Source organism: Pongo abelii, chromosome 17 (genome assembly GCF_028885655.2).
Source record: "Pongo abelii isolate AG06213 chromosome 17, NHGRI_mPonAbe1-v2.0_pri, whole genome shotgun sequence".
Lineage (NCBI taxonomy): Eukaryota > Metazoa > Chordata > Mammalia > Primates > Hominidae > Pongo > Pongo abelii.
In genome coordinates this window covers 70,929,322-70,957,313 of record NC_072002.2, presented here as the reverse complement: position 1 = coordinate 70,957,313, position 27,992 = coordinate 70,929,322, and the positions used below count along the sequence as shown (strand labels likewise).

Sequence of the window (27,992 nt, the reverse complement as noted above, 5' to 3'; positions counted from 1 at the left end):
GGCACACACACACAAACTCATTATAGAATGTTAATGTAATAGTGGCCTCATTTGAGATAGGAGAAAACAAAAGACTGGTGGCCAATGAGGCTGGAGGTCAAAGTGGTTGAGATTTCCAACAGAGTTTGCAGGTAAAGGACCTGGGCTCTGCAGTCAGAGGACCTCTCCTTCTTCTAATCACTTGGCTATGGGCAGGTGACCTCAATGGCTTCAGCTATAAATGGAGTTACTAAGAGAACCTACCTCATGGTGCTCTTGTGAGGATTAAGTGAGAACATGCATATGAGGCATTTGGCATGGTGCCTGATTCACAGCATGCATTCAGAGCAGGTTGCCATTCATTTTAGTCTGCTTTGTGCATCTGTAGCAGAATACCACGGCCTGGGTAATTTATAATTAATGGATGTTTATTTGGCTCACAGCTGTGGAGTCTGGGAAGTTCAAGAGCATGGCACCAGCATCTGGCAAGGGCTTTCATGCTGCATCATCTCATGGAGGAAAATAAAAGGGCAAGAGAGTGTGAGAGAGCAAGAGAGCAAGAAAAGGAAAGGGGGTCAAGCTCACCCTTTTATCACAAAAACACTCTATCGATAACAGCATTGATCCATTCATGAGGGAAGACCCCTCATGACCTAGTCACCTCTTAAAGGTCCAACCTTTCAACACTGGTTGCAGTGGGGATTAAGTTTCAACACATGCTTTTTTGGGTGGCATAATTAAACCATAACACACTTGTTATTAGGTCAGGAGATTTCCCAAGGTCAGAACAGTGACAGAGCTAAGCCCTGAATTTTGTGACCTTCAAACCAGGATTGTTTCCACAATTTGTCATACAAGGATATTTAGAACCTACTTTAGAAGTGGAGGAAATAATAAAATAATTTGAAGATGGAGTACCCAAAAGCTGTGCCAGACAAGTCCATTGAAACAGTCCTTCACCTAAATTTGAATTTAAAAAATTGTTTTTGCATTGTGTGATTTGGTAATATGGGGAGTATTGGTGTGTTTAAAATTTTTTTTCCATTTATCAATTCTTATATAGTCTCAGTTGAAATTAAAGACATGATAATTTAATCATAATGAAAAGAAGGCTTGAATCCATGTATCTCCAAAAGCCAGGTATGGTGGAAAAACAAACAAACAAAGCACCAAAGCTCAAGCACAGGGAATGGAGAAGGGAAGAGGCTGGATCAAAACTGACAAAGTGGAAATCCTCAAGGGCAGAAGCCAGTTCATCTGCAGATACCATCACTTCCTATTTGAATCATTTTCTTATACTGTGGTCAAACTTGCAGAATAAACCCTCATGTTTCATTCTGGTTCATGCTAGAGTCAGAAGAGAGGCATCTAGGACATATCATCTATGTGCATTTGAATCTGATGATTTGTCTTTACCATTCACACAAGAGAATTCACAGCCATTATTTCTTCAAATATTACTATTCCTCCAATAACCCTATCGTCCCTTTCTAGGACCCACCATAGATGTATGCTTTCCTCCAAGTCTCATAACCTCTCTATCATATTTTCCACTTCTTTATCTCTCTGTTGTGGTAGTCCAGAAAATAGATTCTGCTCTATCTTCTAGTTCATTAATTTTCTCTTTAGCAGTATCTGATCCCATTGTTTAATTTATTTGATTTTTAATGTCAAGGATTAAAATTTTTAATTCTAGAACTTCCATTTGGTTCTTTATCAACATTTTCTTTTTTCTTCCATAGTATCTTTTTTGTATGGTTTTCTTTTCCTTTCTTTTTTGGTCTTTAATCATTTAAACATACTTATTTTATACTGTCTATCAAATACTTGTTATCTGATGTTCTTGGGGTTCTAATCCTACTGTTTCCTGTGTTTTTTTACTCACCCTCATATAGGATTGTTTGCTTATTTTTACAGTTTTGACTTGTAAGCTCTTCTTCAGCAGGGATTTGTCTGTACCTGGTTAGATGGTGTGTCCTTTTGGAGAGTTTTTGAATTTACTTCTTGGTGCCCAAAAAGTATTACGAGGCTGTGTCTGAATTTTATGTTAATTTCTTGAGGGTTTCAAACTTTAAGGTTACTAAATTCAACACCTCCACCAGTTACTCCCCTCAAATACTCTAGTTTTTAATTTCTTCTTCATTTCAGTATCTACAATTTCCATTACTTCCTTTCTCTCCTCCTCCCCTCCTTCCCTCCTCCTTCCTTCTTTGTTTCCTTCCTCATATTTTCCTTCCTTCCCTCCTATCAGTTAGTTATGGCTTAAAATAAATGTCTGTTATAGAGGCAGGTTATTCACGCAATATTCCCTCCTCTGTTGCTTGAAGCAAATATTATATATGTGTACTCAGTTTTAGGTAGGCATTTCTCAGACACCCTGGTAAACAACCACGCTACTGACCCTTCTCAAACTGATCTCCTACTCTTCTTGTACAGTACCATGTGCCACAGCCATCCTGCTCTCTGGGTTTTTCTAGAATATGCCCCCCGCTGTCCTGCTTCAGAGGCTTCCTGCTTGCTGCCACTGTTTAAGTTGGCCTTACCTGCTACTCCCCACCTGTTAAAATTCTACCTTCCATCAAAGTCCACCTCCAATACCTCTTTCATCATGAAGCCAACATTGACTCTCTGAAGGAGGTATAAACCCTCCTTCCTCTGACCTCTCTCCTTCTCTTCCTCCCCTTGACTATAGCACCTACAGTAGCTCATTTATGCATTTGCTTATTCTGCAACTAACTTTTGAAAACTGCTTAATGAGGCCAGGCACAGTGGCTCATGCTTGTAATCCCAGCACTTTGGGAGGCCAAGGCAGGCAGATCACCTGAGGTCAGGAGTTCGAGACCAGCCTGTCCAACATGGTGAAACCCCATCTCTACTAAAAATACAAAAATTAGCAGGGCGTTGTGGCATGTGCCTGTAATCCCAGCTACTTGGGAGTCTGAGGCAGGAGATTCACTGGAACCTGGGAGGTAGAGGTTGCAGTGAGCTAAGATTGCACCACTGCATTCCAGCCTGGGTGACAGAGTGAGACTCCATCTCAAAAACAAACAAACAAACAAACAAAAAACTGCTTAATGGCAGAACCTAGAGTTTCATATCTCTATATTCCCTTTGGTATCCTGAATACTGTTTGGTGTTAGGTATATAAAGAAAATAAATGTGTGTGATTTTAATTGAATCTACCTGAATAAAAAGGATAATATAGGAAAATCATTACCTATAGGAGGTTGGATGCTCCTGTGAAGTACGTCTTTTATCTACTTGCTATCTTTGCAATTCCTTCATGCTACAATGAGATATAGAGTTTAAACCTGAAAACATTCTTGGAAAAGGAAGCTTCATTAATTCAAATATACCACAAGGTAAAAAAGAATGATACTAGTTTCTTTGAGATAGATGTAAGAGAGGATGGAATTGCTATGCCCTTTTTCTTATTGCTGCAGTGTGATGGGAAGGGTTTGGTGCTGGGTGGAGGAAGTATTGTCAGTAGCGAAACAGGCAATGAAGTGAAAGCTGAGCTCCATGGAGACACATTTTTCTGCACTCCCCAGTTCCGCCCTGGACTGGCTTTGAGCATGCTCTCCAAGGAAATGATCTCTACCCTTAGATTATGGTATCTCAGTCAACTTTCCTTTGGGACTTGGGAAAGAAGGTTTTTGCTTTTTATGTTCTTTAATTTCTTTTAATTCACCTCCTAAGGTTGCAATTCTACCATTGCAGTTGACAGATTGGCATGGATTCTTCTTGACTTATTTTTATACATATAATAGCATAATTTTACCCTAACAAAAATAAGATTATATTATATGCACTGGTGTACAATGGTTTTGGTTTTTAATGAACAATGTGATGTGGACACATTCCACATATAACTGCTTAAAAATAACTCCACTGTAGAGTAGTATGTAATTTATTTCAACAATCTGAAATTTGCTCTATCAACTATATTTCAAGCTCTATGATTTCAAATATAATAGTCCAGTTCTTCCTATCAAGAATTTAGCTCAGGTATGAAGAGAGAAGAGCCTTCCCTCCAGCCAACAGTTTTCCTTGAGATTACAAGGGAGATTCCTGGAGCCAGAAGACAGGAGGGTGTACACATCTACTCTCAGGATTTTCCGGGTGCATGTGCTGCTTGTCTGCATACTTCTGAGTATGAGTTTCTGTGGATGAACATTTTATTATGAAAGGAATCTGAAAGAAATTGGATCACTACTGCTAGTAGAGGTAAAAAGTCATATGACAGAGAAACGGTATAGCATAGTTGTTGAGGTTAAACTACCCGCATTTAAACAACTCTGCATCTACCAGTTGTATGATACAAGAAAAACCTGCTTAGTCTCTTGGGCCACAGTTGTCTCATCTTTAAAATGGGGATAACAATAGAATCTGCTTTAAAAATTGTTAGAAGTACTAAATGATTTAAAACGTGTAAAGTGGTTATACAGGCCTGGCACATAATAAATGCTTAATTAAATGTTAATCAAGCCTTGATATGTACCCGGCAGTACGAAACACGAAGAGGAGGCTCAGCCGAAGGCTGAGTGCCATGAGTCCGGCAGCAGCTGGGAATTCTGGTGGTCAAACAAGGGGGCTTTCTGGCCCCACAAACATGGACAGTTTTGGTCTTCCCAGCTTCAAGCCCCAACTCTTCGGGGACTTTACCAACCAACCATAGCTGACATATGTTTTGCTCTGTTTCTCTAGTACAAATCAATGCTGGAGTAGTGCAGGGTATGTGCATGTGGCCCCAGCCCAACTGCCATTTGATGCCAGTTAAGTGGATGTGGATAATTCTGTCATGTGCATTGTAGGATGTTTAGCAGCAAGCCTGGCCTCTACCCACTAGATGTCAACAGCACACCCTCAGCTGAAACACCCAAAAATGTCTCCAGATTTTGCCAAATGTCCCCTGGAAGTCATGATGGCCCCTGACTGAGAATCACTGATATAACCTGATATTGGATGTAGAAGTTGCTTATTCTAGCACTTTCTTGTGTGTAAACTTTATCTATTTTACTAGACTCTAAGAATTCACAGGCAGGGACCACCTTTATACACCACCCACTCACCCACCAGCACAGTGCTCAATCCTCAGACTTCACTTAAATACTTATTGCTTAACTCAAAACAGACAATCAAGCTAGTTGGTTAACATTTTAATTTCTGATTTGTACTAAAATTGATTTAAATAAAGGTGACATCAAGACTAATTATTCCTGCTAAGCTTTGAAATGTCAATTACTTCAAAACACATCCTTTTCTTAAAATACGTAACATAATTCAAGCTGGGGTTATTTTTGTCTTTTCTCTGATCACAATTCCGTACATACTTCACACAATAGCTGGGATATATAAAGTTTGGTTTTAATTGCCATCTATTCATTTTCTTCTTTACAATGAACTGGAAATATCTCAAATGCACTGAGGACTTCTTTCTAGCGATCCCTTTGTCACTGGTGTCATGATGTTCTGAATTTTAAATCACTAGTGATGCTCAGCCTAAGAAGAGGTGGGGGGATTTTGCTCTGTGCCTCACACATGGCCTGGCAGTGTCTGTTCATAATAGCCCTCGCAGCAATGCTCAAGGAAACTGTTTGTTCCCTCGAGAGGCTTATTATCCTGACATTTATCACATTCTGATAAATAGAAATTCCGCACTCTGAATTTTGCTGCAATTTCATATTTTATACTTCTTTTGTCATGCAAATAGGGGCATACACGTGAATCTAAACACCAAGATGCACCCATGGGAATAAACGTGCATGACTATGCTCATCCCTACTGAAAACTGCAGCTCATTGTACTGAGGGTGTAAAGCTATGATTGAGAAACACACCTGTGGTAACTTTCTACTGGAGTCCTAGAAAACTTCATAACATTGACGAGGGGGTTTAAAGGCATATGTGTGAATTTCCAAAAGACAGAGGTGTAGCATCAAGAGAAACCAAAGAAACTTTTGAGAGGGGCATTTGCATAATGGACCTACTATGGGGTCAGGTGTGGCCCTCAGTGTTGGGGCTCAGGATTTGAGCTTTGCAATCACACTCATGTCAGAGACAGACTCACATGTCTGCAGCTCCCTATATGCCTATAACTTGTTTGCAAGGAGAAGTGGAGCAGTCGGCAGGGCAGCATCTTATCCCCCATCGGCATTGCTGTAACAGGCTAGGTAGTCATCGAAGGGAATTTAATAGACTTGAAGAAAGTGTGAAGGGAAATAGATATATGGTCTAAAGATGGACTGCTTTCCAGCCAAAAAGCCCAAGACATGCATTCCCTTGACAGGGACACACATGCCACTCATAACAACCAAGTGGAATTCTGCCCTTTACGATCCTTCCCTTTGGCTTGGATTGTGGTAACATTTGACTCAAGGACCCACCTTCAATGTTTCTGAAAGTCAACAAAACCTCTTCTGACTGATGCATTTTTTTTCTTAAGATAAGTTAGCCTTTAGATAGTTAATTTTCTCCTGGCATCCCACCCAGGAAGCAGAGCGAATGTGGGTGTACCCTAAGGCAAAGGAGACTCAAGTCTTGACCAATGTCCTGCTGAAAAGTAGGAGAGTGATTAAAAATATCAGGTCCATGCTGGACTGAAAAGAGCAAATTTGGACATCTCCTATTTTTTTTTAATTACTCTGAATATCTTTGCTTTGTTTCTTGAAGTGTAGATTTAGAATTTAACTTTCAGAAGACATTTTATTTTTCTCTCTTTTAAATCTTTGAGGATGAAGGTGGGGAGGAACCACATTTTTTACTTCTGTGACGATGAATGAATGTGTGAAGCGCGATGAAATTTATAAAGTGCCTGTCCCCAACAGAGGCAGTGCTGCAGAACTGTGAAGAGTGTGGACTCTTGAATTGGACTGCTGGGTTGTGAATCCTGGCTTTCTCACTTCTTACATTGGGGTAATCACCACTGTTATGTCTCTGTTCCTTCATCTTTAATGTGAGACTAATGAGAATACAAACAAGGGTTATAGAGAGGATCAGATGTGTTAACAGAAATAAAAGGCCCAGATCCATGCCTGGTATATAGTACAAGCCTTTCAAAACATTATCACTGTTTTCTAATCTGATCGACTAAAAAATCTGACAATTTTTGATAATTTTTTTAGCAAAAAAAGAAAGCCCATCATTAAACTTTGTTTTGAATGTTTTATGTGCAAACCCATATCGTCTCTCTCTCAAACACGGGCGAAGGTATATAAAATTACAGATTCCAAGAGTCTTAGAGATCCTCTTTACTCTCCTCACTGTGTGTCTCAGGAAGGTGAGAGCTCGTATTGAAGGTCACAGAGCTGAAGTCAAGGTGGGTGGGAGGGCGGAAATGAAATTCATGCCTCTAGATTCCTGACTTTCCACCAAAGAATTCTATCTTGCACTATTGATGGCCACATCTGATGAAATTCACAGAGGAATTTGACCAGAAAATATCATGATATTAACAATTTTTCTCCTTCTTCTTTAGACTTCCAGCGCCATAGATAGATAGAGAGATAGATAGGTAGATGGATGATAGATAGATAGATAGATAGATAGATAGATAGATAGAACACTAACTTAAGACTTTCTCATTGCAACTATGCCTCAAAATGTGTGAGTTGTTCATGAAATCCACCAGTAATAGGAGCAACAAGAGAACGTGTAATCAGTAAGAAGAGGAGATGAGAATGCTCAGGGGCACTGCTGTGACCTGACTGTCTATAAGTAGGACATTATCACCTCAGGGTTAAGCATATCTGCTCCTGTCAATACTTGATGATAGAAAATAACAATATAAATAGATTCTTACCTGCACACATTGCATTTAGAATGTATTTGGTGCCAGGATCTTAGGAAAATTTAGAAGAATTATTTTAGTTAAAGTCTCAAAAACTTTCTGTGAGGAAAAAAACAAATCTGAAAAGCCTCTTCTACCAGCAAGAACAGCAGCATCTGCTTAAGAACACATAGCAACCCTACATTCAGATTAGGACAGGAAATAAAAAAAATAACATATCCAATTGAAACTGCGGGAGGACACAGTAGACAGAATGTAATTAGTTGGGTTGACTGTCAGCCAAAACCTCAGGCAACCACCCCCTTGCTCTTATGAAAACTGCCTGGAGATTTTTAATGATGATGAGCAGTTAGGATCTCGGTTTTAAATCTTCTCTGAAATGCAGGGCGCCATCATTCCCTCCAGCGACGCTGGGATATTGGTTCTGGGTTGGCATTGAAGAGCTCTGGAAAAGGTGAACCCTAACTCCTTAAGCAGCAGTGACTTCTGCTACAAAATGTTTGGTGTTGTCAATTCTTTAACTCTAACTAATCCAGCTGAATTTATGATGAGTTGAGTGATTTAAAAATGAAGACACTTTGCTCTATGGAATTAAAATTTGGGATTTTGGAACAAATATCTCCATTTTAGTGCTTTTCTCAGCAAAGAGTGATGGGAAGAATTCTGAATTAGGAATTAAGGGGTCCATGGCCAGACCTGAAGATGCTCAGTGCATGATGGGCATGGGCAGGTGCCACCCAATTCTGCCGCTGTTCCTCCCTCAGCTTCCCAAAAGAGCCACTGGAGGGGAATGGAAAGAATGGAGACACAGAAGCCAGAACTGGCTTTGAATCCTCTCTCTGTCTCTTACTAGATATGTGATCTTGGGCAAGCCCCTTAAGCAATTTTAGCCTCAAACCAAAGAAGGTAGAAAAAGAGTTGGGCCTCTTTGATTTCTCAAATCCCTTTAAATGATAAAATATGTTACCTTTATATATTTTTTTTTATATATATATATACATATATATATACACACAAAGGGTGCTGCTGATGGTGCTTTCCTGTGCCTGAGATTAGAGATCTGAAAGACCAAGCTGATCCAGGCCTCCTTCCATGCAGATTGTGTGTTTAGTCTGTCCTATGGCTAATGACTGCAGCTGCTTCCTGTGGAGACTGTTATAAGATCTATAAAAGGCCGAGATATTATGGTTTCAGAAGCAGGTAATGAGCATACACAGAAACCACGTGCTTTTTTCTTTCCATTTGGATTTTTAGTTTGTAGGCTTTCTACACAGGAGTTCATGGGTACGATGCCAACTCTCACAGACAACAAGGATTTATTGTATTAATAATCTGCAAATTATGGATTGCAAAACCAAAGACATTTGGGGATTTCATTGAATTTCTACCAAAAAAGATGCCTCCATGCTGAGGTTTTCAAATTTTTCACTGTGCCCAGTTGAAATTAATTATAAACTATACATCTATTTGCATATTAATTATGAAAACATACCATGGAATATATTTAGGATAAAGTACAGCAGAAAAAGATGGCAATTTATGACTACTGTGTACCAAATCAAATGGAATACCCAACTAAGAGTATTTTCCAAAAATAGGCTTTAAAATATATCTTTCTTCAATGCTATAGGAATTCAATTCATTCAAATTCACAAACAACAAGCCCATTTGCTAATTTCTTGACTTCAGATTGTTTGGGACGGTATCTACTTGAACTATGATGGGAAACCAATTCCAAAATCAATCTGAATTTTTTAAAATTTTTTACTGATAACCCTGAGCATGGTCAGATCTCTTCTATGGATGTGGCTCCAAAAATGTGGGTCAAAAAATATGAATCTAAAAATTGAATCCATAGTTAAATAAGTTGTGCATATGCTTGGTTTTAAAAAATGAATTCCCTTATTGCATATTACCTTTGATGTGCCATACATTATTTTAAGTATTATGCAAAGTGTTTCACAAATTTCTCTGACTGGGGAACACTTTTTCACAGAGCATCTTCCTGGACCAGTGTTCTTTGGGAAATCCTGGGTCTGATGACTTGCCATTGCTGCCATGTGTCTCCGTTCTCTGGTTTCTTCTTGGCTTCCTAGGTTCTGCCACTGTGGCCATCACCCGGGATTGGAGAAAGGCAAATGGAACAGACCCACTCAGAATTACAGTCCTCATTTATTTCATCAGAGGCTGGCCTGTACTTCCATTAGCCCTTTCTGGCTAGAGCTTCATGTCTCACCCACTGTCTGTTCACTTCTGACCTGAAACAATGGGATGGCAGAAGAGAGAAGGAAAATATCTGGTGGTCAGGCTAACTCTGTGTACCCCACGAAGAAGATGTTTTCCATAGGAGTTCATTGTCACAGGTGAAATTTAGGAGCCATAGCCAAAGATTTCTTAAGCCTTTCTTCCAATCAGTGTGCCACAGCTATTCGATATGTCAGTCTCAGCAGCTGAGTTCTGGGAAGATTCATCCCCTTCATGAGCAAAGGGAGAATGGAAACGGGAAAGGTCCAACCCAAAGAGGGGAAAATAAAGGAGAGAGGGATATAACATTTTTTTTAAGCTTCTATTATGTAACCAGTACAGTGCCAGGTGCTTTGTATACCAATTTCAGTTCCAATCCCCATATTAGGATTGAATTTTAAAAGGCTACAGAAGTTAAGAAAAAGAGAGAAGAAGAAAGGATGATGGGGAAGCTAAATGAATATTTCTGTCTCAAGGAAAGAGCTGCAACACCTCTTCCAGAATTCCACCTGGGCCTTTATCTGTCCCTTCCCACTGGGACAGCAACTTCTCTCTTCATTCATATTCCAACCTCTTTTCTCCACTTCTTTCTTTCCCTCTTGCATACTAAAAATCTGACTCCTTATCAACCCACCACCACCTATGTCTCTTCTTTATTCACATTAAAACACCCTCATGACCCTAGGTTTCCACTGCCTTTTACACTCAACTCTCTGCAATCTGACTTTGGCTCCACCATGCCATACCCAGTTTAACCAGTGGGATCATCAATAACCTTTCAATAGCCAAATCCTAAGGGAAATATTGAGTTCTCCTCTTACTTGAAGGCTGTGTCACAACTTGCATTCTTGACACTTTCTTCTCTCCTGATTTATTACAACTGCTCCTTTGTATTTCTCTTAACCCTTTGATTCTTTCTGAGTCTTCTTGCCTGGTTTATCTTCCTCCTCCTCCTCCCTTTAAATGTTGGTGCCTCCAGAGTTCCTGTTCTTATCCCTCTTCTTATCCCTCTTCTTATTTTACATACTCTCTGGCTTAGCTCATCCACTATTCTCTCTCTAATCTTCTAATCATTATGAGTTCCTGTTCTACAATGTTGATGCCTCCTGGGTTCTGTCTTACATTTTCATGCATTTGCTGGACACTGCCATGAGGAAGTTCCCAAAGCAAACCCATTTCATTTCCCTCAAATTTTTTCCTCCTTCAAGAATCCTGTCCTGAATTCAATGACATTTTATTTGCCCAGTTACCTAAATCAGAAACACACAAGTCCTCCCCAACTCCAATTCAGCTTTCAATTGCCTCTCCTCTCCCAAGCAAATCTGATCTTATCATTAACACACAGGCTTTAAACACGTCCAGGGCTTCTCCATTCCTTGCAGTTTAAAAAGCAGATGTCTTGTATGGCACTCAAAGCTCTTTAAAAACTGGCTCTAACCTATGTTTTCAGTCTTGTCCCCCATCACTGTCATTCCCAAATTCTCATCATGACTTGCATAACTTAAATCATCCTTCACTGCTGGTAGCTCCCTAAATATTCTGGATTTTCATTCATCTTGATGCATTTCCTGAGGATTGCTTTCTTGAACGTGACCTTTTTATGTGTATTCTTCAAGATCTACCTCCGCTCGGAGAAACTCCCCCAGTCTTCTTCTTTCTGTTGTCCCCTGAGTCATGGGTCGCTCTGAGTTCTTTCTGAACCATTATAGGGAATTCTAGTGTAGGGTTTCTTACATTGAATTGGAATTATTTGTCCAAGTGTCAGCCTTCTCAACTGGACAGTAGACATTCTTTCCTCTGCTCCTTTCTGGCCTCCAGCACAGGCTGACACAGTGCCTAGTTACATCCATCATCAATTGAAACCTCTCCCTTAATCCTGGTTGTCTCAAGTGTCACTGATGTCCAAATAATATAGGTGTATCTCTCCCTTTGTACCTCTTCTGCCTCACCTCATTACTGCTTCTCCTTTGCAGTTAGTAGATACAAAATATGGGTAACTTGCATAATTTCTCTATGCTTCACTTCCTTTATCATTAAATGAGAAGAGTAACAGAACAGAACTCAACCCAGGGACTTGTTACAACAAGGATTCAATGAGAAAATGCATTCACCATTTTAGCACAGTGCCTGAGTTATAATATATGCTCCATAAATATTAGCTGTTGGTGTTGCTACTACATAAGGAAGAATTCTTTACAATTCAGTGTTTTGATGTAGTCTATAGCAAATTAAAAGCTATCCTTACTCATGTTTTGTTTTACCCTTTTTTCTATTGCGTTTATTGGATTTGTATTGACAATACCACTTAGCATAGAAATTTCATTTTAGATTTCATTCATGTGCATTGGTCTTTTTGTCTACCCAATATTTCTACATCTTTTCTTTGGTATGAGCATTCTAGCTGTCTTTTGAGAAATTACTATCCCTACGTTTTATGTGGTCCTTCTAATGGACTTGTCAATCACAGTGTCCTGCTAGCTACATCTTCCATTCACAAAGTAGGGACATGACATGGCCTAAGCCAGGTTAATCTCTATTCTAGAATTTTGTCACAGGACCAAATCTACTGAAACTAACTCACTCATAGTCAATATTATACGTATCTCAGAAGCGATTTTAGCTCTCTATGTTCGGTTGCTTGATGGCTACTTTAATTGTGGGAGTTTTAAGTTCACTATCTTTCTAAGAAGTTAATTCTTTCCCTTAAATTGGGCCAGATTGTTATTCTGTGGCTTTCAACAAAGTAACCATAGCAGGTAAAACATTGCTCAGCTACATCAACATTGAATGAACAACTATCTTTTGAACAAGTGAGAATTGGAAGGTAGAAGGTAAATCAAAAAAGCATGAGACATAGTTCTGGTTTAAAAGAGATTGCAATTCAAATAGAAAGACAAAACAAATATGGATAGAAATAAATTAATTCAGGAACAACTAAATGATAAATAGTGGACAATTAAGTATTAGGTTAAATCATATGCAATTTCTCTTTTCATAAGTTAAAGAAAGTATTGGCAATTTCATGTGGGTTAGTGTAATGGAATTCTAATGGAACATAAGAAAAGAAGGGAAAAACAGAAACAAAAACAAGATGAGCACTCTGCAAGGGGAAAAGCTCCATGTAGGAGGTTAAACTTGAGCTGGACCTAAACGTGTGGACAGGCTTTGAAGAAAAGGAAAAGGACTTAGTTGGAAGGAAGAAGTGAATTAGGAAAGGCATAGAGATGGAAAAAAACATTCACCTTGAGGATCAAAAAGGAGCTCAGCTTGATGTCAGAAAAGGACAGTTTGGGAGATAGGTAGAAAGCATGCAGGGAGAATTGCATGAATAGCTGTAGTAGACAGAATAATGACCCGTAAAGGAGTCTGTGTCCTAATCTCCAGGTTCTATATGTTAGGATACAAGACAAAGAGGAATTAAAGTTGCAGATGGAATTAAGATTGCTAACCAAATGACCTTAAAATAGAGGGATTATCCTAGTTTATGCTGTTGGGCCCAATGTGTCACAAGGGTTCTATAAGTAGAGGAGGCAAAAGAGAAGTTTGCAGCGACATGCTTTGAAGCTTTGCTTTGCAGCTCTGGCTTTGAGGATGGAGGAATGGCACCACAAAATGAGAAATGTGAGCAGCTTCTAAAATAGGAACAGGGCAGGAAATGGATTATTCCTTCCCTGTAGCCTCTGTAGGGAACACCTCTCTGCCCAAACCATGATTTTAGCCCAGGGAGATCCGTGTTCAACTTCATACCTATAGAACTGTAAGATACTTACTGTGTGTTGTTTGGAGCCACTAAGCTTTTGACAATGTCTTACTGCAGCAACAGAAAACAAATATAATGGTATTTAAAATAATTAATAAAAAAAATAAGGTATGGCTACTGACCAGTCAGAATGAATGCCCAACCAATCAAAAGTACCTGCTGAACATCAGCTCAGAGTAGATGGGATATAGCCACGTTACAGAGGGCTTTGAACTCGATTCCATGGATAACATGTCATCTATTGAGGTGTTAGGTATGAATGTATTCTAGTAAAAACAATAAGATCAATGGATGTTATCAGTGGCCTCTCTAACACATCTCTGTCCACACTGGAGTAAATTTTCATTTAAAAGTTGCCTGGTTTAAACATACCAGCATTTTTTAAACTCTGTATGGTTCACCTGTGGGACCTGCCAGATTATTTTGTTTGATTATTTATGCTTAAATTATTAATGCAGCAGATAGTGTTGATGTTTATTGCTCATACTAGGCACAGTTCTTTGGCAGTCACTTTTCTCAGGAAGAGAATCAACTAAATGAAAAAAATTAAAAATTCATAACATTTAAATATTTCTTTTTTGTATAAGTTATAAATTAGATGGAAGAATGAAGTTTTTTCCTCTTTCCCCAAAACATGAGATGAAATGGCAGAGATTAGAACATCAATAAGGGACCACTTCTGGGTCTAAAAGTGAAAAAGGATGAGATTACATCAGGAAGTTTTGTGGCTTATTTTGGAGGGTCATCCTGGAAGAAAGGCCGACTTTGTCACTTTTCTTCTTCTTTTCTTATATACAGTCAATAACTCAATCTTTTTTTGTCCAAAACTATTTAATCTTATTTACACCATTAGTGATTAGAAAAATGCCTTCCAAATTAAAAAAAAAAGCTATTTTTGTGAATGAAACTCTCATACATTGGAAGTTATTTAGTCTGTGGGTTCTATGATGTGGTGCATGCATTCCTGTATGTTTGACTATTAAAAGCAAAGCCACGTGGTGTAAGAGATAGGGCATGGGCTTTAGAATCCAGTGGAGGGGTTTCAAATCTCAGCTCTTTCATTTACCAGCCATGCTGTTGGAGCATGTTAGTTGATACCTTTAAGTGTCCTATCTATAAAATCAGGATTTAAAAAGGCCTCAGCAGGCTATTAAGAATAAAGCTCACACGTATATAACTTACTATGTGCCAAGTACTGTTCTACTTTTTACACCTATTAGGTCATTTAATTCTCGCAACAACACTATGTGCTTGATCCTATTTTACCAATGAAGAAACCCAGACTTAGAGAGGTTTCTAATAATTTGCTTAAAGTCTCACAGCTAGTAAGTGGCAGAGCTGGGATCTGAACCCAGGCAGTCAGACCCCAAAGTCTATGATCTTAACTATTTAGTCTAATTACTGGTTTCCTTCCTCATTTCTTATCTGAAAGATCATACAGGCAATATTCAGCTTAAAAATAGGTTCTATTTTAAAATTCCCTTTGAAATTGTTGAATTGCCACTTTGAATTTATTTTATCCCAAAATTGTGCTACCAAAACAATAAATCTATTCCAGGTTATTAACAAAAAACAAACATATAAATAAAAATCAAACCTTTCATGGAAATAAAATATTATATATTTGTAATGCTGAAGAAGAAAAGTACCATAGAAGATAGTATAAACGACACCACGAAGACGATTGAACATTTCTAGCCCTCAGTTATCTTATTTGTGAAAGATCCTAGCTGTCCCTAAGATCCAAATTAGATGAGAATAAGGAAGTAAATGGAAATTGTGGTGGGAAATCTGAAGGGGGAGTTTAGGGTGCATGAATACACTTGGAATTTGGTGATGTGGGCTTTTATTTTGTTTAATTTCCCTTTAAAAATGTATAAATTCCCTTTCTCTTGATGTAGATTCACCACCAGCACTACTCTAACTCTTTTTCTTCTTGAGAAAGGGAAGGAGAGGGAAAGCAAGGAAGAGGAAGAGAAAGAGAAATGGATAAAAACATGGTCAAGTGGAAGAGTCTGTGGTGAGTTGAGGAACAAGACAAGATGGAGGTGGTAGTTGGAGAAATTGAGGATGCACATGAACCAGTGTCTTCGGGGACCAAATAGCTGCTGAACTCGGCCTCCATGGTAGTAGTGATGGCAGTGATGATGATTTCAAGAACTATGAGGTATGAGGGCTGCTTTGAATGAACTGGGGGATTTATTGGAAGACAATGACAAGTTCAGGGCTTTAAACTCTCTGCTCAAATTATAGTAAGAGAACTAGAAAGCTTTTGCTATGGTGGCTCCTAAAGATTCTCTTCCTATAACCATAGAGCTGACCTAAAGAGACCTCTCCTTCTCTTTCTCAAGAAGAAAAATAGTTAGAGTAGTGCTGGTGGTTAATCTATATCAAGTAAGAGGGGAGTGAGTGTAAGAGGCAAGTGAAGTAAAACAGTATAAATGGCACTGAAAGACGATTGAACATTTGCAAATCCGGACTCTCTGTTAGGTGCATCCATATCAAGAAATTCAATTCAATCCAATGTTACATTCCATCATCTAACCCTTAGAAGTCATTCCCACATACATGCTAGGTTTCTATCATTATAAATTAACAAAATTTTTCTTGTTTTATGTTTAGTGGAAGCTAGCTTTTCCCAGATCAGACTTTGTACCCCCAGCACTTGCTAAGAAACAATCCTGGTTATAGGTCTAGAGATAGTAAGTGGTAGTTGGGGTAAGTTTTAAGGAGATAGGCATTCTCTTGCAAGGCAGCTGCCCCAAGTGAGGTTATTACAGGGTCTTCAAGCAAAGGGAAACTAGTCTTCTCGAACTGAGGGGAATGAGCTGCTTCTACTGGGAAGGGAGGCTCATAGCCACTTGGGGATTCAAGATTCTCAGCTTTGACTCTTGATCCAGATGCCACATCCAAAGAGTCTAGCTCCCACTTCTCCCCAGTCAGTACCCTAAATTTCACATAAGAAGGTTGGTGAGTCTGTGTGATTTTGCAATCCACATAATAACAATCTGAGTTTGATTCTCAATTAGGTCAGCTCTATGGTTATAGGAAGGGAATCTTTAGAAATCGCCATAGCAAAAGCTTTCTAGTTCTCTTACTATAATTTGAGCAGAGAGTTTAAAGCCTTGAACTTGTCATTGTCCTCCAATAAGTCCCCCAGTTCATTCAAAGCAGCCCTCATACCTCATAGTTCTTGAAATCATCATCACTGCCATCACTACTGCCATGGAGGCCGAGTTCAGCAGCTATTTGGTCCCCGAAGACACCGCTTCAATTGGCAGTTTATCACAATTAGTCACAGTTAGTCAAGATGCCACTGCATGCCTTAAAATACTACTATTTCATTTCCATTAGCAGGGTGCAGCATTGTACTCAAGCCCAGGGATTTAAACCAATCCCATAACTCCATTTGGAGGACCTCTCTTCTGGGACTACTCCTGATATAAGTACTGTACATTCAGGGTCCATGAGAGAAATAAAAACCACATTGGGAATTTCAACTGGGAAATTTAATAAAGAAATGTAGAAAATTCCAGAACAAAAAGGCAATCCAGCCGGAGATCTGGTAGTTCAAAGGAGGGGCCAAGTGGAGAATGGGGTGTAGACCTTTGAGGCAGAGAAAGTACCTGGAGGCTGCAGTTCCTTGACGGGGTATGAGGAAGCTGGTTCTTTGTGCTAGAAGGAGTGGGAGATGCCATTCCCAGAATAATGCCATTGGAACAGCTTAGACTTTGAAGGAAGAAGTCTCTTTTCTTCTCTTGGCTTTCTTTCTCTAGTATCTTCTATTGGCAGAACCTAACTGGAAATAAAGGAAAAATAGTTTTCAGAGTCCTGGTTGCAGTATCACAGAACAGATCATAGAAGGCCAGGTTTGGAACGAGAGACAGTAACTAAATCACTGCACAGTAAGTGAGGGGTGAAGGAGTTGGCAATTACATGTAAGGAGCGAGTGTGGCCAAACCATTCACGCAGTGCCTATATGTACATAACTATAGCCGTGGACTAAGATAATCAAACCATTAACCAAACCAATGTAGCCAAATTGGTTTAAAAGTTTATGTGTACCAAACTGATAAATTTTTTTCTTCATTTGACACTGTTTTGGAGATACTGCGCATCAAGCGTTTAGCTAGCCATGTGTACAAAATCTTCCAGCCTAGTATAAGATGAAGAAAATATCTGCTGTCATGATTCCCCATGGACAACTGATAGACACCGTGAGCAACAGGATTTGGATTTCTGAACCTTTGCTCTGTGGCAAAGCCATACAGATATCTCCATGTGAACTGGAAATATCTCAGGCTAATCCACTTTATCAGTGTAAACCTGAATCTGAGTCTAGTGTGAAGTACAGTGAAAACTTAAACTGTGTTGTTAAGTAAAATATCTGACATAAATGTATAGACGAATGAATAATTTAGAAAATGAATATCTGATCCATTTTTGTTACAGATTTCAGGTGAATCCAGATTTGGAGCTTGAATGACTCAAATGCTTTGCCTACATTGATCCTACATTCAGGCTGCTTACATATCTCTTGGCTTCTCTGAGAACCAGACTGTCACCACTCAAAGATCTGTTGGAATTTTCACAAAACCCTCTCAACTGATTTCTTCTTCATGAGAAAATAAAAGCAATGAAAATGCCTTCAAGTTAACTAGGTCTTATTAGGTACAAATTGTTGCAAGGAAAGTGAGGTGGGATGGAAGTAGAAGATTGTTTTGAAATCATCTTACAAATGTCAGCATTCAGGACCTGAATAATCCAAGATAACAAGAGCAGATCAATGATCTCTATAGAGAATGCTCTACAAAGGACTTGGAAAGAACGGTAAACCCACAGGGCTTTCACCCTCTTCCTGTGAACAATGGGGCTCATAGGGTTTGCAAGATACAGGAAGAAGTTCCTGTAGATGCAAGACAAAGAAGGAAAGGTGATCCATCAACCTCCACCTGCTTTACAAACAGACAACCCCTGCTTAGCAGCCCCTTGTGGATGAGGCTAAGCTGAGTGAATGGAGTTGAGTGGAGATGTTCCCACCTCGCGGAGCTTCCTAGAGTGGCTGCTGCTTCCTTCGAAGTCACAAGTTGGGCAAATCCTCCAACACTAAGGGACCCCAGACTGTGCTCCTGCTTTCAGAGGGAGCCTTTCACAGCAGCTTTCAGCCGTGGGCTGTAATGGTGCCACATGCGTCACTGGGGCTAGGATCTGTCCCCTGAGCACTGCGGTCAGAAGCCCAGTGAGTGATGTGGTCTAGGGCCGTGGGTGCTCACTCACATTCTGCTTTGGTCTTGACCACAGCATCAGAAATGATTTGACGCATTGGGTTTAAACATGTTTTGAGTTACTCTGTATTGCATACACATGTAAAACAAATCTGGGAACCCACAAGTGTGTGACCAATTATTTTGCTCCTCTGCAAAGTGTTTATTAAATTTTCAAAAACGAGATGATACAAAGAGGCAAACAACAGAAGCAATCACAAATCCAAAACAGTTTTCAAATCTATAAACAATTTTTGAAAAACATTCAAGTAACTTACCAACTGTGTTGCCAATGCAGTGAGGAAAACAGATCTTTCTTAAGGTTCAGGAAATTTTCAAGTGTGTCAGAGTGACCCGCACACATCTGTTGGGATGTTCTGAGTGGCAGTGAATTCATGGAGAAGCTCTTGCTCCAGACTTTCAGGATACGAAAGCATCAAAAGCAAGGCCTTGCATCTTGGTGCCCTTTAGTGACTCTAGGTCTCTCAAGATTGGAAGCCCAGAGACCTTGGTCCAAGACCAACTTCTGCGCCTAGTCATATAAGAGATATTGGACAAACCACATTGAGCCCTAGCCCTTTATCTATAAACAGAAATGCTTTGTCAAACCATTAGCAGTGACTCATTAAGAGGTTTTAAAGATGATTTAGTGGGTCATACCAATATTTTAGAAGAAAACAAAACAGAATCAAACCAAAGAGAAAATATCAGAGTGTATTACAGGTAGCGAAAGTAGGCCTTGTTTTAGGAAATTTCTGTTGCAATACGTGTGTATTGAAATTGTTTTGTTCCTCTATAACATGCTTATTAACTTTTAAAAATGAAAAAATATAAAGAGGTAAATGTCAGAAGCAATCACAAACAAGCCCCAGTTTTTAACAATTTCTGAAAAACATTAACTTTCCATTTTACTGGCAAGTAATATATTTTTCTGTGCTAGGTTATACAATAAAGTGTTTGTCTTAATAAAGATTTTGGTCAAGAGGTTTAAAAAACACCCCTCTTAAGTTTCTGTCCAGCTCTAATATTCTATGATTCCCAAAGATAGAAGGGACCTGCTCACTGAGCCGTAATGATAATACTCTCATGTAACATTTTTTAGCACTTACTACGTTTCCAGGCACCGTGTCAATTGCTTTCCATGCATCATCTCATTGAACACTCCCAACAACCCTATGTGTTAGGTAATCATGATGCTGTTTTACAAGGACTGAGGAAATTAAGCAATCTTGGAGAGGTTCAGAACATATAGTTAGCAGGAGAGCCAAGATTTGAAACTTACAGGCTGACTCCCAAGTCTTTAATTTTTCTTATGATTTGCTGCCAAACATGTGAGATTCTGAGCATCAGTTAGTAACTGGGCCTCTGGTGCAGATGGGCGCAGGTCTTTTGCCTGAATTTCCATGTGAAGGAGGATGACCAATCATTTCCCTTCCTCTTGACTAGGGGAAGGTGCATTGTGCATTTCAAAAGCCTGCCTAGCCCGGGGAGATAAGGGGGTCGCTTTATCTCTTTGCATTTCATTTTACTCATCTGTAAATCAAATTTCCCTCAGTGTCTTCCAGAGTCCTCATGAGTATCAGAGAAGGCATAATCCGTACACGTGGCTTCATTTAAAATGAAAATATCAAGCAGTGTCATTTTCACAAGTATCCCCACACTGTCTGAGGCTGAGAAGAAGAGTGTAGCTACGCACACTGCAGTGAGAAGAAAATTTCAGCTCAATTGGACGATGTAAAGGTACAAGTAAGGTTTCAGCAGAAGCGCTCATGAACCTCACATGAAGTCTTTGTTCTTTCCTAGCTCATACCCCCATTAATGCATGGATGCTGGCCTAACTTTACCATGAGTCAGAATAGGCTTCTGTGTGTATTCTTGACTAGAAGTAAAACAAATATTTTCTTTCTAAAGTTATTGAGTCCCATTAATCTATATGAAATTTCACCATTAGATAGTCATTCCTTTTGCTTGAAGGCTTTGAGTCTGCAGAAATTCCTGATTAAAAATGAAACCTTTCTATGGTTCACGAGCAAAGTAATTAATCGCCTAAATGACCATTAGGTCATTCTATAATCGAATAAAATTCCAATGATACACAAACAGTAAGTTCAACTGGGAGCCATGGGCGAGATTCACAGTGTACGGCATGATCTGGAGAGACAGGCTTGGTTGGGGGTCTAAGTAAAGCATGAAATGCAGTGGGGAGGGTCACAAAAAAGCATCGAAGACAACTCTTAGCCACTTGTAAAATTTTGCAAGAGGTTGCAATACTCCAGAATAATCACAATCTTTTCATACAGTGCTTCCCAGTTTATAACATGTTATTCTATTTAACACTCCCAGCATCCCTTGGGGTAGATATTTCTGGAGGAGGAAACTAAGGAGAGAAGGGATGTGACTCGACCGAGGTCACCCACTGTTAAATGGCAGGTCATACAACTCCTGAGCCCTTCTGAATCAACCACACTTTGTTCCCAGGCAGATGGGCTCATTCTCAGTGCTCAGATCTGAGCTCAACCATTCTCTCTCTGGAAAAAGACATCTCATGCCACTTTTGACACATGTCAGCGAACACAGAGATACATCAAAGAATATAGGATTCTGGCTTTAATGCCTACCAGTGAAATAAAAGACTGGAGATGTGGCTGCGTGTGGTACAGACACACACACCACAATACACACACAGCACACATACAGGATCGCTGGGAAGAGTGTCTGTTCTAGGTTCATAATTCGACCAAAATGTATCAGTGATTAAAGCAATTGAGCTTTGCTCCCATCTCTGATTTCGCCTTGACTTTCAGTCCTCTGCTTCTTTCTCCTTTTCTCCCCGCCCACTTTCTAGTGGCCTTTGTTCTTCGTTCCTGAGCCATCTGGTTGCAAAGTATGGTAGGAGCACAGTGCAGCAGGCACATGAAAAAGCAGTACAAAAAAAAAAAAAAAAGTAGGAGTGAAAACAAAAGACATGAAGATCCTGAATTTTTAATTTCTCTTTTCAGATTGAAATATCACTGCTCCTAGTTCTGATGCAAAATTGAAAAGAGTGCACTGGGTCTTCAAATGGCAGATAGACAAGGAGAAAGAGGAAAGCATGCCCCAGGACAGCCTGGGGGTCAAGGCTGGGCTCAGGCATGCCTGGACAAGCCATGCAAGTTGTCTCTGGACTTGAACCATGTATCAGAGGAGCTATTTGAGGAGCCACATCAGCATACCTGCTTCTATGGGCCCCCAGGGTGTGGTGCTCAGCCCTCGCACCATGAAACTTTTTTTTTCCAGAAGCCAAAGCTTTGAGCATCTCCTCCCATATAGTGTATATGTTTACGTCCATGTCTTTCGCCATGTGAACGCATGCAACCACCACCTCAAATATCATAAATCCTCCCTCTCCCCCTTTCTGTCTGCCTGTTTATCTACAATCTGTCTATTTAAATTCTTTTTAAACAAGAAGGGAATATCTTTATGCCTGTTTGTAGGGATATTCTACATCCATCTGTTATTTACATCATTCGTTTTCCTGAGGTGTCTCCAACAAATCCTGGCTGGATGCACTGTATGTGTTATTAATAAAACAGCTGTAAAAATATTAACTGTACGGCCTAATTGTCAGCCCTGATTGGGAGCCAAGTTTATCCCCGGATGGATGCGGAGACTCAGAATTTGGGCTTCCGTCCAGATCTGACCCTTGCAGCTCACTTTACATTTGATTCTTTGACCATTTAAGCTGTTCTGGCTTCTTTTTCCTCCCAGGGATCTTTGCACATCCGGCCTCCTGGCCTTCTGGCTCCTTCAGGTGGCACTGGTCCAGCTTCCTGAATGTTCATGGCCAGGCCTCTCTCCTCCTCCCCCTACTTTTGTTAAACTTAACAGCCATATGCTATAGAATCACCTTCCAGTAACTTAAAAGATGAGTAGAAATATTGTCAGCATTGCCTCTCTCTGCACACTAGTAGGAAATAGCATTTGGAGAGTCTGCATTGGAAAACACATCTCTATTAAAAGCATTGGGTTAGGATACCAGAAAACCCAGAGTGATTGGCTGCAAAGTGATACTTCCTTAGTATCTGGAATCAGATCAATCTTTCAGCCAAACCTTCTGGATAGGGAAGATAAATGAAGAGGTGATAATACATTTTATTTTTAATGAAGTGCTCAAAATAAACCAAATGAGGGCAGAAGTTGGCAAATGAGGCATTTTTTTTTACTGTGCCCTCCTTGGGATAGTTGGATTAACCCTGATTGGCTTATACCTAAGTGTGGCTAAAGTGTTTACTGTGGGGCAACACTGGGAGGACAGACATTGCATAGAAAAAGACTTGATTCTGCCAGTATCCAGAAAGCCTTGGCGTCGTCTGCATCTAATTCTTAGGTGATTTCATAGAAGAACATCCTTAGGTAGGGTGGTATGATGGTTTGCTTCATTACATATGAAATACATAAATTATCTGCCAACATTTCATAGGCCAAAACATTAATGACACCATTCAAGCTCATAGTCCCAGTAACATTTAACATGGCTGTGAATAGCTGTCAAAAAGTTGGATAAGATTTGATGCTTTATGTTTTTTTTTTTTTTCTCCATTGGGACTTTCTTTATGATTGCAATATTCCACTCCAGTGAAGGGTTTTGGAAATTTTATGGGATTGGCCTTTGATTTTGCTTATTTTTTTAGGAAGATTCCAAGCAGGCTCTCCTGCCACAGAAGATTACCTCTCATATTCTCTTAACCTCACATTTTCCAGGCCATCCCTGCAAATGTTTCCAAAAAGACTGCTTGTCCTGGGGTCACCATTCCAATTCTCACAACCATTATTAGCATTGACAATCTGGTAGGACACTAATGGTTTGTTTGACTTTCACATTTTTAAACAATCACTTGTAAGGGGAACCCATATTTTTGTCACTAACAAAGGTGATGAAAATTTAAAAAGAGAAACCAAAAACTTCAAATTACCAGTCCTTAAAAGAAACTGCAGCAGGATGTCAATGAAATCATCAAACACACTGCTGGAGAGCTGACCTCAACAGAAAATTTAACACTCCACTATCTTGCTTCAAAAATACAGATTTTTTTATACATGGTCAATTGCCTTCCAAAAATGTCTGCATTGTAAAATGTTTTTGTCTAACAATTGGACTAGATTAAAATGACTTCATGGAGACAAACTGTTTTTAGCCTTGAAAGAACTAGTAATTATTAGATGTTTCAATGGAAGCTACCTCTTTTTTCCATCTTTGTTTACCATATAGTTACCTGAGTTTAAATGTGTTGGTGTTTCCTGACCCATATCTTATAAATGTATGACAAATTAAATGTCTTTTCAATGAAGCAGAAGGAAAATATTTAATAGAAATCTTAACTTTCATGAGAGTAAGAACTTGCTTTATCTACCATATGTGTCTCCCATAGTGCTTAAAAGACAGCTGTTTGCCAATAGAGCTCAATATTCATTGACTAATGACCAAGTTAATCAAATTCTCTACTTGGCATAAGAGGGAGATCTAAGTTTCTTCCTGCTTTAAGCTTCTATATTACACTCTTAAATGGTAAAAAGACTTTTAGCAATTCTTTATTTTATTTAGATGTTAAACAGTGTTTGTTGAATATTTTCTATGGTGCTTAGCACAGTGGTAGGCACCAGGATGGATTCATAAATAAATGTGAGACCTGCCTCCCACCAATAAAAATTGTATAATTTTTTGTGGAGCCAGGATATCACATAGCAGAGGCATTGTAAAATCTGGAGTAGAATGGTAGTAACTGCATATAGAAAGATAGGGCATTGAATTTCAAGGAAAAAGGGCTGTGGGATTAGTTACAAGACAAAACTTCATATGAAAGACAATGGAGGAGCTGGATCTTATAGAAAGCAGAAAATGAGGAAAAAATAAGCAGTTTAAGATTGAAGACTTGGTAGACCCAACATATACATTGCTGAACTTCTTGTCCTAAAGCCTAAATAACAATAATAGATGGAGACTAACTGGTGAGCTCAAAGTTTGGTGATAATTCAAGCTTTTCTTATAATCAATGTTTATGATGTGAAAAAAAAGTCTGCACTCAAGTGTCTCATATGCATTAATAAGTTACTGAATATGTTTAAGACGGAACAAACTTTATGTCACTGTTAATGTCCATTAAAATGTGGCATTCCGAGAAGGTGAGAAGTTAAATGTTGGTGATGGCTTCTGGAGGTAGATGGAATGAATAGTCCTGAGGGTATTTTATTACTAGAGAGAAGGCTACTGAGGAGATAAGTTTAACTCCCATGATTCTGGAAATCTCATGTGAAAAAAACTTTTAAAAATGACAAATTCAGGAAATATTTACTATTTCAAACAAAACACTGACTTTCCACTACTTTTGCCTGGCAGAGAAGTGAAAATATTGATCTCAGAGGAGATAGCTTTTTGTTTAGGAAAATATTCTGATGTGTTTTTTTTTTTGTTTTTTTTTTTGTTTTGTTTTTTGGTAAACAATGCCCCTGCTATCTTAAAAGATAGGATGAAAAAAAAGAGAGAGAGAGCTAAGCTGCACTACATAAAAAATTAACTGGAATTTGGGAGCTGGTCACTGATGCCTCATTGGTGGTTGGAGAGGGCTGAGCAACTTGGCAAGAGGCTGGAAAGAAGCCTAGAAAGAAAAGACAGCCATGAAGATATCCAGGTGGAGTAGATAGCTGAGGGGCTTTTAAGAGTAGTGGTGATTAATATTCAGTTGTCAATGTTTCCTATTCTGAGCTGTGTTGAAACCATTCATTTCTATCTTTAAAGCTTTAGTTAAGATCTGCCCAGAGATGTGTTGGGTGTTGGGAGAGAGTGGGGCAGTGCTTAAGCCTGGGTCAAAGTAGTGTAGAAAGAGGATGTTGGTTATGGGAGCTGAGACAGATAATTTAGGGCAGGCTGCCCAATGACTGACCCTGGAGAACAACAGCCTTCCCTTGGGAATCCTCAAAGGTTTCAGGAAGAGTGTGGAGGACATGGTTAGAGGCTTGAGCCATTTCATTTGGATAGTGAAGAAAAGGGAAATATCAGGCTCCTGACATGCAGGTAACTTTTAGCCATGCTGAGACAGCTGGATGAACAGAATGATGACAACATATCTATCCATCGTCCATCTATCCATCCGTCAATTGATTCAATCATTCGTCATTCAGTAAGTACCAAGAACCTATTATATGTGAATTGCTACATTATAAGAGACATTGTTTCTTTTGTCCAGATTTCAATTTTAAGTATTAATGTATACACAAAGCACATTAAAGAAATAAAACCCAAAGCTTCCAGGATGAGGTTGACTTTACATGGGCCTCGGAGAATGACTTACATTTGAATAAGAATCAAATGAGGGATTCCAACATGGATACCCTGGAAGTCACTCTCCCCAGGCTCTGTCTAAATGGCATAGGGGAGCATAGGGTCCCATCCCAGGATGTACAGTCCTTTGCCACAAGTTAGAGATGAAGCTGGGTCTGGTGTCTGTGCCTGAATATTCCTACAGCTTCTGAGTCTTGTGGACAATGACAGAGGAGACAAACCACGCAGGAAATTTGTCTAGTATAAAATAAAACTAAAAGAAAGAATTAAAGGAGGGAAGAATAACATTCATAGCAACTCTTTATATTTAGATACTATTTTGTAATTTATCATGAAATTTCATGTATAATATCTGATCTATCATCACAACTGCTCTCTGAAGTAGGTATTATTATTCTCATCTCTCAGAAGACAGAACTGAAGATCATAGTTTGAGTGACATATTCCAAAAACATAAAATTAGACCATGTGAGTAATTCAATAATCAGAGTAATTGTTACTAGTTTTCTCACAGATCTGAAAATATTCCCTGACTTGCTCATCATTTTAATCATTTATATTAAAAGTAGAGGACATATAATGAAATTTAAACTAATAAAAGATAGAAATAAGGAAAGATTACTGATTAAATCATTCATTCTTCATCTGAATAGCCAATTCCCCATTTAATATGATACAATTCTCAAAAATGTTATGGTCATGTCATTTTTCTGGGATGCATCACATAAATGAGAAGATACTTTAGAGAGTATTTGGGTGTTGATAAATGCATCTATTGCATACCACCTCTGCTTATTCCTATCCTAATATTATGAACAGTGCTAAAGAAATACTAACTATAGTCTCTGCCCCAAAGAAGCTTCTCATCTTCTATGTAGAAGTTTTCCCCTTTCATGAAAGAACTGTGATGACTTTAACTTCCACCTAAGAGCTCAAACATGGAAACATTTTACCAAATTAAAAATAAGCAATTTCTACATTCATTAATTACACCAGGATGAGTTATCAAGAAAAAAAGTAATTGGTGTAAACATTTTCTTTCCCTACTCCCATTCTGGGTAGAAGAAGTTAGCATTATATCTCTACATGTCCAAGTTGTCCTTACTCCCATGTCTGTAGGGGAAATGGAAACTTCCTTTCATGACTTTATCCTCCTCATCCCACTCCCCTTTGGACCTTGAGTGTCATTAAGTTGGGTAAGGAGAGGCAGAACTTTGGCGATTTGGGTGTGAAGACGTAGGAACAACTGGATCCACCAGAAAGACAGAGATTCCTTAGAATTCCTCCAGCACAGAGAAGCCATAGACTTTCCAGCAATGGGCCACATTGTGGGCCACACTCCAGTGAGGAACTGCTATGGGGTGCTGGGAGGGAGACACTGGACACATGCACAGCACTGACCTTGAAGGCAGCAATGAGTTTCCCAGTGGGCGTGACCATAGCCAGTTTTGTTGACGGCTGAGAAGGACCCCTCTGCAGCCTCCTGGAGCAGACACCTCAGTGTTGCTGGAATACCAGCACTTGACTAAAGGGACAACAGAAATAATGGTGACTCTAAGGAAGGAAATGTCCCTCAATTTTTCTCCCAGCACACACACAAAATCAATATCTTTTTAAAGGGTTAATGAAACTAGTTTCACTA

General features: G+C 39.2%; 1 long non-coding RNA gene and 1 other non-coding gene across 8 annotated transcripts in view; both read left to right on the top strand.

The window, feature by feature from the left end:
* LOC129051599 (uncharacterized) overlaps positions 1-22,618 on the top strand; it is a 54,083-nt gene extending 31,465 nt beyond the window's left edge. For 4 of the 7 annotated variants that reach the window (XR_008515959.2, XR_010137590.1, XR_008515961.2 and 1 more), the window contains 4 exons: positions 15,673-15,791; positions 18,224-19,758; positions 20,591-20,775; positions 22,035-22,618. This is a non-coding gene — a long non-coding RNA (uncharacterized LOC129051599). The remainder of the gene's footprint in view (positions 1-15,672; positions 15,792-18,223; positions 19,759-20,590; positions 20,776-22,034) is intronic. The other 3 variants (XR_008515958.2, XR_010137588.1, XR_010137591.1) reach the window with 2 other exon arrangements.
* A 3,769-nt stretch (positions 22,619-26,387) lies between these two features.
* On the top strand, positions 26,388-26,587 carry LOC112129985 (small nucleolar RNA SNORA73 family). Its single transcript, XR_002912309.1, has one exon. It is a non-coding gene; the product is annotated as a small nucleolar RNA SNORA73 family (small nucleolar RNA).
* The last annotated feature ends 1,405 nt before the right edge of the window (positions 26,588-27,992 follow it).